The sequence below is a fragment of the Pinus tabuliformis genome, chromosome 5_1 (genome assembly GCF_031772625.1).
Source record: "Pinus tabuliformis cultivar Carrire ecotype Pingquan chromosome 5_1, CPIR1, whole genome shotgun sequence".
NCBI classification, from domain to species: Eukaryota; Viridiplantae; Streptophyta; class Pinopsida; order Pinales; family Pinaceae; genus Pinus; species Pinus tabuliformis.
In genome coordinates this window covers 786,203,187-786,215,903 of record NC_142305.1, presented here as the reverse complement: position 1 = coordinate 786,215,903, position 12,717 = coordinate 786,203,187, and positions in this window count along the sequence as shown.

The following is a 12,717-nucleotide window of genomic DNA, read 5'->3' as shown; positions in this document are numbered from 1 at the left end:
CCTTCACAGGTCCAAACACATCACTGTGCACAAGTTCTAATATTTGTTTCGCCCTCTTACTACCAGAGGGGAAACTCACTCAATTCTGCTTCCCATATACAAAATTTTCACAGAAATCAAAATCCAGAGAGCTATTACTCATACCTTTCACCATACCTTTACCATGAAGCATTTGAAGGCCCTTCTCTCCAATATGTCCAAGCCTTTGATGCCACAACATGGTCTTCTCTCCAAAGACCACTAGATTTTCTGCTCCACTTTTAGGAACCACAGAATTATTGCACCCATCAATAACAGTGCTACCTTGTAGCTTGTACAGAGTTCCAATTCAAACTCCCCGCATCAATACCAATGCTTCCCGAACCGTTTTGCAGGTATCCTTCTCGAACACTTTTTTTACACCTGCATCATCCAACTTGCTTACAGAAATCAGATTTCTGGCTAATGCAGGAATATGTAGAACACCTGGAAGAATTCTAACCCTTCCACCTTGCAACTTCAACTTTACTTTTCTGCAACCAACGATTCTAGCCTTCCTGTCATCCCCCAAGAAGACATCACCACCATCATATTTCTCATACTCGCAGAACCACTCTCTATGGGGAGTGAAGTGAAAGGATGCACCTAAGTCAATCAACCATGCCTCATGATCTACATGTGTACTTAAAGAAGCCAGGTACACATCCCCACCTTCATCTTAGGTGGTTTTTGCCTTTGCAGAAGGAGCCTCATCAGATCCCTTTCCTTTGTCAGGAGCTTTAGATTTACAGTCCCTTTTAAAGTGGCCTTCCTTTCTGCATTTCCAACACACCACCTTTACAGGTTTTCCTGGAGATTTAGATCTCCCTCTAGATTTAGAACTCCCACTCGATGACTTATTTTTGTTTTCGTTCTTGGACCATCCTTGTACAGACAAGGCATCACCATTTTGGCTCTCCATATTTTTCCGTCTCATCTCCTTCGTCAGCAAGGCTGAGACTATTTCATCAAACTGCAAGGCAGTTGCATAGCTACCTATTGCAATAACCAGACTATCCCACGAATCTGGTAGAGAACACAAAAAACTGATGCACATATCTTCATCTGAAATTTTAATATCAACAAATGCTAACTAACTTACCACAGTATTAAATGCATTCAGATGCTCTGTCACCGAGTCTCCATCTTTCATCCTCAGGTTATACAGCTTTTTCTGTAGGAACAATTTATTCACCAGAGACTTATATTGGTACAAAGTCCCTAACTTGTCCCACAAAGATTTCATCATAGCTTCCCCTGATACATTCAGCAATACTGAATATGAGACACATAATCGTATTGTGCTCTTTGCCTTCTGATCCAACTTCTTCCATTCTTCATCAAACACTCTCGTTGGTTTAGTACCTAGATCTACCGCGATCCACTGATCTTTATCCACCAATAGATCCTCCATCTTGAGTTTCCACAACTCAAAACTCTGACCATTAAATTTCTTGATCTCTATCTTTCCACTGCTCGCCATCTTCTTTCACCACCAGAATCGATCTCACAGATCTCCCACTGAACAGGGTCTACCACAGGCCCGAGCAAAACCCCTCAGCAACAAAGGCGTCCCCTTGAAGCCAAAACAGCTTTGATACCAAATGTAGCTTTTAACCCCATACAGAAATTACCTGCATACAAATTCTAAAACACAGAAAATAAACAATGCGAGAGCATAACACATAAAACACATATACACAGATATTTCCCCTAGATCCCAAAACTGGGACTACTAGCTTGATTTTTCATTATATTCCTTTCAATGTTGCAATACATATTTATAAATGCAGAAGAATCCAATACCATGGACTGAAAACCATCGCGTCCAATACCATGGACTGAAAACCATCGCATCCAAAACCATGTGCGAAAATCATGCACAAAACCATAGGTGGGTCCGCCCAACCTAACATAGGGTCCAAAACCAAAATCACCTCAAACCCCCTGTGACACCCCCCCCTTTCTAACCCCCGGTTAACTACATGGGCTAGTCGTGGAAAGAATATAACACAACCCAACAGAGACTATCATCAGACTAGTTACTCCTTTGAAAAGGTATAGAGCCAGAACGAAATTGAAGAAGCTAAGAAAAGAACACCAGAAGCTTCGCAAGACAATTAAGAGGCTCCAAAGAAAAATAAAAGAAATCACAATGGGAAAGGTTCCAAACAATACCCCTGAGGTAGTAAATGTGGCCGTGCAAATGGAATTATATGAAGATAGGGCTACAGGAACTCAAACTGAGCCCATACCTACTCAAACAGTCATCACTCAAGAGGAACCGCATGCAGATTTAGTAGACATAGCTACTCAGATGGAGGTTTGGACCTCCCACAACAAAGAAGTACAGACAGAAGATGTACCCTCTTATAACATGGGCACTTAGACGGAGGTTTGGACCTCCCACAATAAAGAAATATAGACAGAAGATATCCCTTCTTGTAGCATAAGCACTCAGATGGGCATATAAGCCAAAGACATCATGACACACCATGACCCCATTCTACTGAATCTTCAGGAAGAATTGGCACAAGCTCGGCTCGCGTTGGAACGACTTGAACAAGAAACCATTTCCCGACAGAAATATCAAGAGCTACAGAAACAACTTCGGGAAATGAATACAACAGAGAGCGAGACTTTTGACAGATGTAGAAAGGCGGAAGAAAAAATGGAAAAGATCAAGCTCAAACTAGACAAAGTCATAAGTCAGACAAACACCATCTCCTCACTATATACAGATGTCCTGGCATGCAAGTCTCTCGCCACATATTATGGCTTGTTTTTGTTAGAATGGTACCTATTATTGAAAATTAAAGCTGTGAGAGTTGGTAAACCAATTGAACTAAGAACAATTGAAGATTTTATAAATTGCTACAAGCAACATGGTGTGAAGGTCCAAAGGCTTCTTTATGAGTTTTATCTACACAATTTTATATTAGAGAATGAGGTGGAAAAGAACCCTAACCCTTTTGTAGGAGATGTTCAATTCCAAGCTTTTATTTCGTTTGCAGTTAACCAACTCAAATGGTTTAAAGCTTATAATGCATTTCAAAGACAGGAACATGGATTGGATCTTTGGGTGAGAAGTGAACCTAAGCACCCCTTACAAATGTTTGCCAACCATAAGAGTTTGATGACACGAGAAGGGGTGATTAAAACTTTAGGGCCCATTCACAAGGAGATTGTACAAAAAGGAGTATCATATTTCCTCTCCATTCAAGAAAGATCTCTGACTGCATCTAAGCTCAAATGGATGATATCCACTAGTAGTGTGCAAGATAGGGAACCATTTAATTACAGAAATTTTAAAGCAGCTACGGCCCGTTTGGTCACCTATAGCAATCTTATTTTGAGAGAAGGACCTTATTGGTTAGGATGTCAGTTTCGGAGCCCCATTATTTGGTATCCCCCTGAAGGTTATCGAGCTAACTACAAATTGCCTGAAGGAAAGGAAGGGCTCGCCTTTGTGCTCCTGGCTCAACATCATGGTTTTAGACCAATTTTTGATGCTTTCTCTCCGGCCTACTCTTTAACTACACTGCATAAGAACTACTTACTTTTCATGAGGACATGAAACAGGGTAAGCAAGGGAGTATGTTGAGTTACGAAATGGGTATGTATTTACTCTTAATTCCATCACCTTTTTTCTCTTTTCTTATCTCTTTCATATCTAGATACACTAACATATTGATGGATTATGATAAGAAATGGATGAACTACTCTCAGTTAAGATTTAGCTATCATAACTAACTTTTACTCCTTTTTATGTAGAGAAACAACGAAAGGAACAGTTGATGTTCCCTAGCAATGGAACAACATAAACCAACAAAGGATGAATGGGGCGCGTCGGTTGCGGTCAGATCGGAGGACAAATCAGGTGGATCAATGCAAAATATGAAGGTTGTATGAAGATAGCATTCAGTTGCGAATCCCTCAGGATCGGGAGATCCTGAGGGATCACATTTATATTTTACCTCTTTCTGACTATAAAAGAAAAATATTATAGGAGGAAAGGGATTGATTTCTGTTATTCCAAATTGTAATTTTAATTTACAGACTCGTGTTGTTGGAGACCACGACTGTATTGTAATGCTACTTGAGTTCAATGCTTAATATACAATTGATGTTGTTGTTCATTTGTATTCTCTGAAGTAGCTCAACAGTATTCACTGGTGGCTAAGGGCCCAGCCTCTGGTGGATTAAGCTGCTATCCCTTGTGTTATATATTTCTAATTCCCACAAGTTTGATTGGTTTGATATTTTTCCCATTTTCTGTGAGTTTATCTTATTTTCTATTTACCGCTTTCCTATATTGAAGTCAGTACATTTTCTTTACATATTTTATAGCACTGTCATTTGATTCTATTTACGCTTATTGTAGATTAAATTATTTAGCCGTTAAGATAGTGAATCTTATTGATTTAATCAAATGTAAGAGTTTGGTTATCGCTATTGAACTCTCAGTTGACATCATTTCCATTTGGATTACTTCGTAGAGATTGAGTGTGATTTAGATTGAATCAGCTAAGAAGAGATTGGTTATTGCTACTATGCTCTTGGATGATGCTATTGTTAATTGAATTGCTTGTGTGAGATTTGATTACAATTTCAACAAAGGATTACGTCTTGATGTTTAGATGTAATATTTCCTTTAGCAGTTGCAATTTGAGTTTTATAAATGCATCTTTTTACTCTTGTATCAAAGGTTTATACTTCATTTTAAGAAACATTACTCTTTGGATTCATAGCATGCACATATTGTGTACACTCTTGGAATAAAAGGACTTGCCCGGGTTGATGATTAATGTGGGGTAATTAGGAGTTATAAAAGACACCTTTTATCAGCCAACAACTACCAAGCTTATCTATGCAAGTGGTCAGCTTGTTCAGATATGTGGAAATAGTATGGTCGTTCTCCGTCTTGATTCTTCGAATCTTATCCTTGAGTGCCAATTTCCTCTGGACGCTACTGTTCTGGTAGAGGTCCTTCAATGTATTCCACATTGAAAATGGAGTATCTTTCCCATGGAGACTCAAGACAATATGGTCTCGAACTCCCTCAAGGATTTACCATCTCGCCTTCGCCACATAATTCTTCCATTCAACCAACTGTTGTGCATTAGTTGAATCTGGCTTTGGGATATCTTGATTAATGAAATCCTTCATGCCATTGTATTCTAATACAACCTCCATGCGATATTTCCATGCTATGTAATTCGAGCTACTTTCCAAGGCATACTTGAGTCTCAGGCCATAGAACGCCATTGGCCAACCTTGAAGTGTGATAAGAATTCGATTTGTACCTGCAACCCCGAACTTAAAACTTCAAATTCTCTTTTCCGTATATTGTTCACTGCTCCGATAAACTTGGCTTTGATACCATGTAGAAATTTTGCAAATTCTCTACAAATCTTGCTCTAAGAACTATGTAGAAAATCTAACTATAGATTAACCCGATAATGCAATATACCAAAGAAAAATACTATAATCTACTTCTATTATCAATTTGCAGAAGCTTAAAGATCGAGCAAGATCGAGCTGAACACATATAACTAGAAGAAGAAGAATCAATGCAAAATACACATGAAAATACTTAGGGGAAAGCCTCAGCTAAAAACCCCACTATCTGTATTATCATACAAGGTGGAAATACATCAGAATTATACAAAGACTTAGCTCTCACAGCTAGCCAGCTCTCAGTACAATCCTCCTGGATGCTCATAGGAAATCAAAACTTCTCTCAAGCCTTCCTCTCTGCCCTCCAAGCTCCTATTTCCTTGCGTAGTTTCTCCTGGGTGATCCTCCTATTACCAACTGGAAAACTCTCAACCAAGTGGAACATTGGTCTCACACCCTGTCAGAACTACACAATCCTCAAGGAACCTTACCTTGACTGCATGCATTAGTTTCCTTTATAAGAAAACACATGCAACTGATAGTACATTTTCCTTGTCATTTAGCTCAATTGGGTCTTTCTCAGAATAGTCATGCATGAGTTTCTGATGAGAGAATCTTCAGTTATCTAGAGTACACTAGTTGAGTGCATGCATGCATCAACTTATTGATAACTCACCATTAGTTCCTCAAACAATTTGGAACTAATTTAACTGGATTTAACTCAGTAAACTGAGTTAACTAAGTACAACTCAAATATAACTCAATCTTATCTCCTTAATTAAGGGATAATATCCTTAATTTAAGGGATAACTCTTGCATGACTTCAGAAAGACTTCTAACTTGAATTTCTCCAACTAATTAATTAATAATGAATTAATTAATTATTTCCAAGTAGCTGGTGAGACTAAATTCGATTTTAATTCACAATTTTAATTCAAGGACAAATTAAAATTGGAATTTTTGGACTTTTATCATTTCTTGTTGCTATTTTCAACAAGATTAAAGACAACATTCAGAACCAAATGGGGAACATACGCATATCAAAAGATGCCTTTTGGACTCATTTCAACGTGCTATGGATATTTATTTTAAAGGTTTGATTAATAAATCTGTTGTTATTTACTTAGATGACATCACAATGTTTTCTAAGGATAGGAACAATAATTTAAGTGCCCTGAAGCATATTTTTGAAAGATGCACAAAATATGGCATTTCCTTAAATCCCAAAAAATCTTATTTTGCTTTACCAAAAGGCAAACTCCTTGGGTTTATAGTATCCAATAAAGGGATTTACATTGATCCCGATAGAGTCCAAGAGATCCAAAAGATTCCTCTCCCACATAACAAAAAGTTGAAAAATGGCAACAAGAAATGCTAAAAATAGAAGTGCTAAAAATAGAAGTTTGGGTACCAGTGCTAGATTGAGCAACAGTGAATGAAAAATGGAAGTGCTAAAACCAACATTATATTTTTAGCAGTTCAAGATGGATTCCTATTTTAGTCAGTCCCTGGACTAAACATAGGAAGTAAAATTCGAATTTGAACTTAATAGTTATTTGAAAATAAATTAATTAATTCTCCATGAGTTAATTAGTTGTGAAAAATCAAACATGAAATCTATGTGAGGACATGCAATAGTTTCTCTATTAATTGAGGAATTTATCCATCAGTTAAAGAGATAAAGATGAGTTCTAATTTGAGTTATAATTAGTTGGCTTAGTTAATAGAGTCAAGTCTAGTTAGATTGATTTAAACAGTTTGTTTAAATTAATGTGAGTTCAGTTAGTTAATGCATGCTTGCATATAACTGCTGCACTTCAGATAACTGAAGATTCTCTCATGAATAACTCATGCATGTTATTTTAGACAGAGATCCAGTTGAGATCAAAGAAGGGACAGTGTACTATCAGTGGGATAGAATTTTTCCTATAAAGGAAGCTCATCCATAGATGAGGATTTATCTCCTTCAAGACTGCGTAGTTAGATCAGAGGTTAGTGAGCGTGTGAAGAGGCCAATTCACACAAGTGGCTGCACTGGACCCCAATCAAAATTGCGCAAAGAAATAGGAGGCTTGGAGGGCAGACTAGAGATTAGATAGAGGCCTTTGACTGTCTATGAGCAGCAGAAGCATTACACAGAGAGCAGGATAGCTTTTGAGCTGATTCTTTTTGTAATACTAGCTATATTTCCACTTGTATGATAATACAGAGTTGGAGTTTTAGGCTGAGGCTTTCCCCGGGTTATCTCTTCTGTGTTATGTGTGATTGATTTCTTCTTATCAGTTATATGTGTTCAATTGATCTTGCTCAATTTGATTAAGCTTCCACATAATTGTTTGTAGAAGTAGATCAAGTATTTTGCTTTAGTATATTGAATTATCAAGTGATCTACAAGTGAGAATTTCTACATGGTATCAGAGCTAGGTTTTGTAGAAAACGTTCTACATGGTATTGGAGCTGAGTTTATCGGAGCAGTGAACAATATAATAGAGGAGATTTCGAAGTTTTGAGTTTTGGGCCGCTAGTTTTTAGAGAAAATTTGAAAATTTTTGTTCAAAATTTTCAGAAAAAAAAAAAAAAAAAAAGAAAAAAAAAAGTAGATTTGTATTCCTTGTGGAAAAAGACCCAAATTAAAAAAAAAATCGGCTGAATTGGAGTTCGGATGAGGGAGATATCGCTGATTCAAAATTAGCTCTTTTTCCAGAAAATTTCGTGACGGCGGGAAATATGAAACAGATTAGTGTGCTAGCCAAGAACCTGCATGCACATGAGGTTCAAGATGCATGCAAAGCCTTGAGGATCAAGGCAAATTTTAGATACTTGGTGGTTGAGAGGGAGAGTAAATTACCTCTCAACATGCAGTGCAAAGTCTCAGACAATTGTGGAGGAGCCACAATTAGTGAAGCACCTTCAGGAGGTTGTGGAGTAGCCACAACTGAAGAAGCCGAGAGGAGACAGAGTGGAGGCATCCACTAATGCAGAGACCTCCAGTAGGGGGAAATTTCGAGCCAGGTGGGCAGAGGGATCACATGCATCCATACCTCTAGGTAGGAGGTGGGGCGATGTGGAGTGATTGTCCCAAGAATGCTGGAATAGGGACAGGATCCTTGATGTACTCAATCTCTTTGATTCAACTTTGCTACAGGAGCCCCGACGAGGAGTAGCAAGACTGGCTGAGTGGGTAGAGACAGATGCGGATGGAGCGGTAGAGAGAGCTACAGTGCAGGAGTCTTAGGACTGTGTAGAGCTAGTAGGCTGAAACGATGCGAGAGGCATAAGAGTGTTGCACCAATGCAAGATGACACAGAGAGGTGTGCAATGATGCAAGATGCATGGAGTGTTGCAGCAGCTCAGAGGTCAATGAGGGAGCGCTTGTCAGCAGCAGGTAGAGCTTCAGCATCAGAGTATGTTTCTAGCCCAACAGAGAGGTCAGTTGGGAGTTTTTTTTGTTCCTAGAGTTGCTAGAGCAACCACACTTGGTAGAAGTGTTGCATGCAGAACATTCTAGAGGTACAGGATCGAGTTCGAGTTGAAGCCTTTATTGTTGAGAGGGAGTGTTGAAAAATGGCAACAAGAAATGTTAAAAATAGAAGTGCTAAAAATAACAGTTTGGGTACCAGTGCTGGATTGAGCAACAAGGAATGAAAATGAAAGTGCTAAAAATAATATTCTATTTTTAGCAGTTCAAGATGGATTCCTATTTTAGTCAGTCCTTGGACTAAACATAGGAAGTAAAATTCGAATTTAAACTTAACAGCTGTTTGAAAATAAATAAATTAATTCTCCATGAGTTAATTAGTTGTGAAAAATCAAACATGAAGTCTATTTGAGGACATGCAACAATTTGTCTATTAATTGAGGAATTTATCCATTAGTTAAAGAGATAAGGATGAGTTCTAATTTGAGTTGTAATTAGTTGGCTCAGTTAACATAGTCAAGTCCAGTTAGATTGATTAAACAATTTGTTTAAATTAATGTGAGTTCAGTTAGTTAATGCATGCTTGCATATAATTGTTGCACTTTAGATAACTGAAGATTCTCTCATGAATAACTCATGCATGTCAGTTCAGAAAAAGACCCAGTTGAGATCAAAGAAGGGAAAATGTACTATCAGTTGGATGAAATTTTTCCTATAAAGGAAGCTCATCCATAGATGAGGATTTATCTCCTTCAGGACTGCGTAGTTGGATCAGAGGTTAGTGAGTGTGTGAAGAGGCAAATTCACACAAGTGGCTGCACTGGACCCCAATCAAAATTGCGCAAAGAAATAGGAGGCTTGGAGGGCAGACAAGAGGTTAGATAGAGGCCTTTGACTGTTTATGAGCAGCAGAGGTATTGCAGAGAGAGCAGGATAGCTTTTGAGCTGATTCTTTTTGTAATACTGGCTATATTTCCACTTGTATGATAATACAAAGTTGGGGTTTTAGGCTGAGGCTTTGCCCGGGTTATTTCTTCTATGTTATGTGTGATTGATTTCTTCTTATCAATTATATGTGTTCAATTGATCTTGCTCAATTTGATTAAGCTTCTGCATAATTGTTTGTAGAAGTAGATCAAGTATTTTGCTTTAGTATATTGCATTATCAGGTGATCTACAGGTGAGAATTTATACACAAAAAGACCATGCAATCATTCCTAGGCCAAATTAATTTTGTAAAAAGATTTGTCCCAAACTTTTCATAGATTGTCCTACCCTTTCAAACAATGATTCGAAAAAATGCAGTTTTCAAATGGGGTAAACATGAAAGGGAGTCATTCAAGTTTATTAAAATAGCCATTATTAATGCTCCTTTGCTGACAACTCCTGACTTTCTCAAACCTTTTGTATTATATACTTTTTTCATCCAATACATCTTATGCAATGATTTTAACACAACTAAATGATGAAAATATCAAGGCACCTATCTCCTTTTTAAGTTCTAACTTGCAAGGTGCCAAGTTAAAATATTCAGCAGTCGAGAAACAAGCATTTGCTATTTTTAAAACCTTGAAACATCAGACCTTTTATTCTTAAAGCCCATACAAAGATAATAGTACCCTACGCTGCAGTAAGGCAATTATTAATCAAAAGAGAAATAGGGAAGAAAAGAGCCAATTGGGTTACTGCACTTCAAGAATATGATGTGGAAATCCAATCGGCTAAAATTGTTAGGGGTCAAGGTTCTTGCAGGATGTTAATATGATCTTCCCAGTTATCACCAGAAGAAGATCAAGGTAATGAAGTACAAATATCAGAGGTAATCCTCAATGATACACAATCACAATATGCCGATTTGAAATTTTATTTAAAGAACGAATATGCTCCTATGTACCTTAATTACAAAACAAAACATGCTTTAAGGTTGAAATCAAATCAGTATCAATTAATTGATGACGCATTGTTTAGAAAAAATTGTGAATCAGTATTACTAAGATGTTTGGAGAAACCTAAAGTTGAAAAGGTCATGCAGGAATTACATGATGGACCAGCTAGAGGACATTTCAGAGGAAATACCACAGCTCACAAAATCCTGCATGCAGGATATTATTGGCCAACGATATTTAAGGATGCACATGAATATGCAAGAAAGTGTAAAACTTGTCAAACTACAACTGGAAGAGAAAGGAAGCTAGCATTCCCTTTGCAACCAGTAAACATCCAACAACCATTTGAACAATGGGGATTAGACATAATTGGTGATATTGTTCCTAACTCTTCCAAACAACATAGATTCATCCTTATAGTTACTGATTATTTTACAAAATGGGTAGAAGTTATCCCCTTAAGGATAGCCAAAACAGAAAACATTATGGACTTTATTGACCAGTACATTATTACCAGGTTTGGCTTATCCTCAGCTTTAATGTTTGATAATGCATCTTACTTTTCTGGAAATGAAATGGTAGAATTTGCTCTAAAGCAAGGTTTTAAGTTAAAATTTTCAGCCAACTATTATCCACAAGGTAATGGATTAGTAGAATAAACAAACAAAAACCTCATCAAAATTATCAGAAGGAATATTGACCAAAATCATAAGAATTGGTACAAAGCATTGACATTTTCTCTATGGGCAGACAAAATTACACAAAAGGCATCTATCGGTTCTTCCCCTTTTTCTTTGGTTTATGGAAAAGAAGTTGTTCTTCCCACAAACATAGAAATCCCATCTCTTGCCCTAGTGCAATTCATCGATGAAAACCCTTCTTCTTCTCTCCAAGCTAGACAGTTTCAGATTCTTAAGCTTGAAGAAGAACAAGAAAATGCCAAAGCAACCCACTTCCATCATCAACAATTAGTCAAAGCCTCTTTTGATACAACCTCTGCCAGTCAAAAAACTTTTGAAGTAGGGGATTTGGTTTTGAAATGGGACAAAGCACATGAGGAAAAAGGTAAACATACCAAATTTCAAAGACTATGGCTTGGCCCTTTTCAAATTATTGAGAAAATTGGACAATCAACGTTTCTTTTACAAGACTTATCAGGTAAGAAGGATTCTTTGCCCGTTAATGGGAAAATCTTGAAAAAATACTTTTCTTAGAAGACAACCTCTTCCAATTTTGTATCATATCGCCTTTCAAATTCTTAGGAAAATAAAGTTTAAGTAGTATTTACTTTTGGCTTTTCAAAATAAAATCTTTGATAATATTTCTGATTTTTTGCTTCTATAAGTAAGTAAAAGTTAAAAGAAATAATTAGGACATTCGAGTACCAAAACAAACCTCATTTCTTTGAAAAACTTGATCTTGCTAAAAACATTTATTCTATGAACAAACTCTTATCTTTTTAGAGTATGAATGTTTTGTTATCAGTCAAGAAAAGAATCTTTAACCTAGTAAGGACTTTCTATAGATCAATATCTTAAAACTCTATCATTATCATCCAAAACTCTCAAAAGAGCCAATGATTCACCCCATCTGATAAAATTTTCCTTTTTCAGAGTGTAATTCTAAAATATACAAAACTTAGAAGATAAAAAGTCTCATTGCGAGCTTGTTTACCATGGTCATAGGGAAATAATTAAACTGATATTACCAATATTGCATATCAAAACAGGGTAATAGCTGATGATCTCATTGATTAGAAGACAAGGGGTCTCATCAAGAGCCAGCTTGTTCAGTTTAGTTACAACCAATGAATGGCAATGTCATTATTAGGTTACCAAGCACAGACAATGTCTTCTAAGAAACCTGAAAAAAAAAGATTATATTAAACAGGAAAAAGGAACAAGATCCAAATGAGATTCAAAGCAAGTGAATATCATTTCGAAATTTGAAAATTGCTTCAGATGGGATAATGAATCATTGTTGGCTAAAAGATAA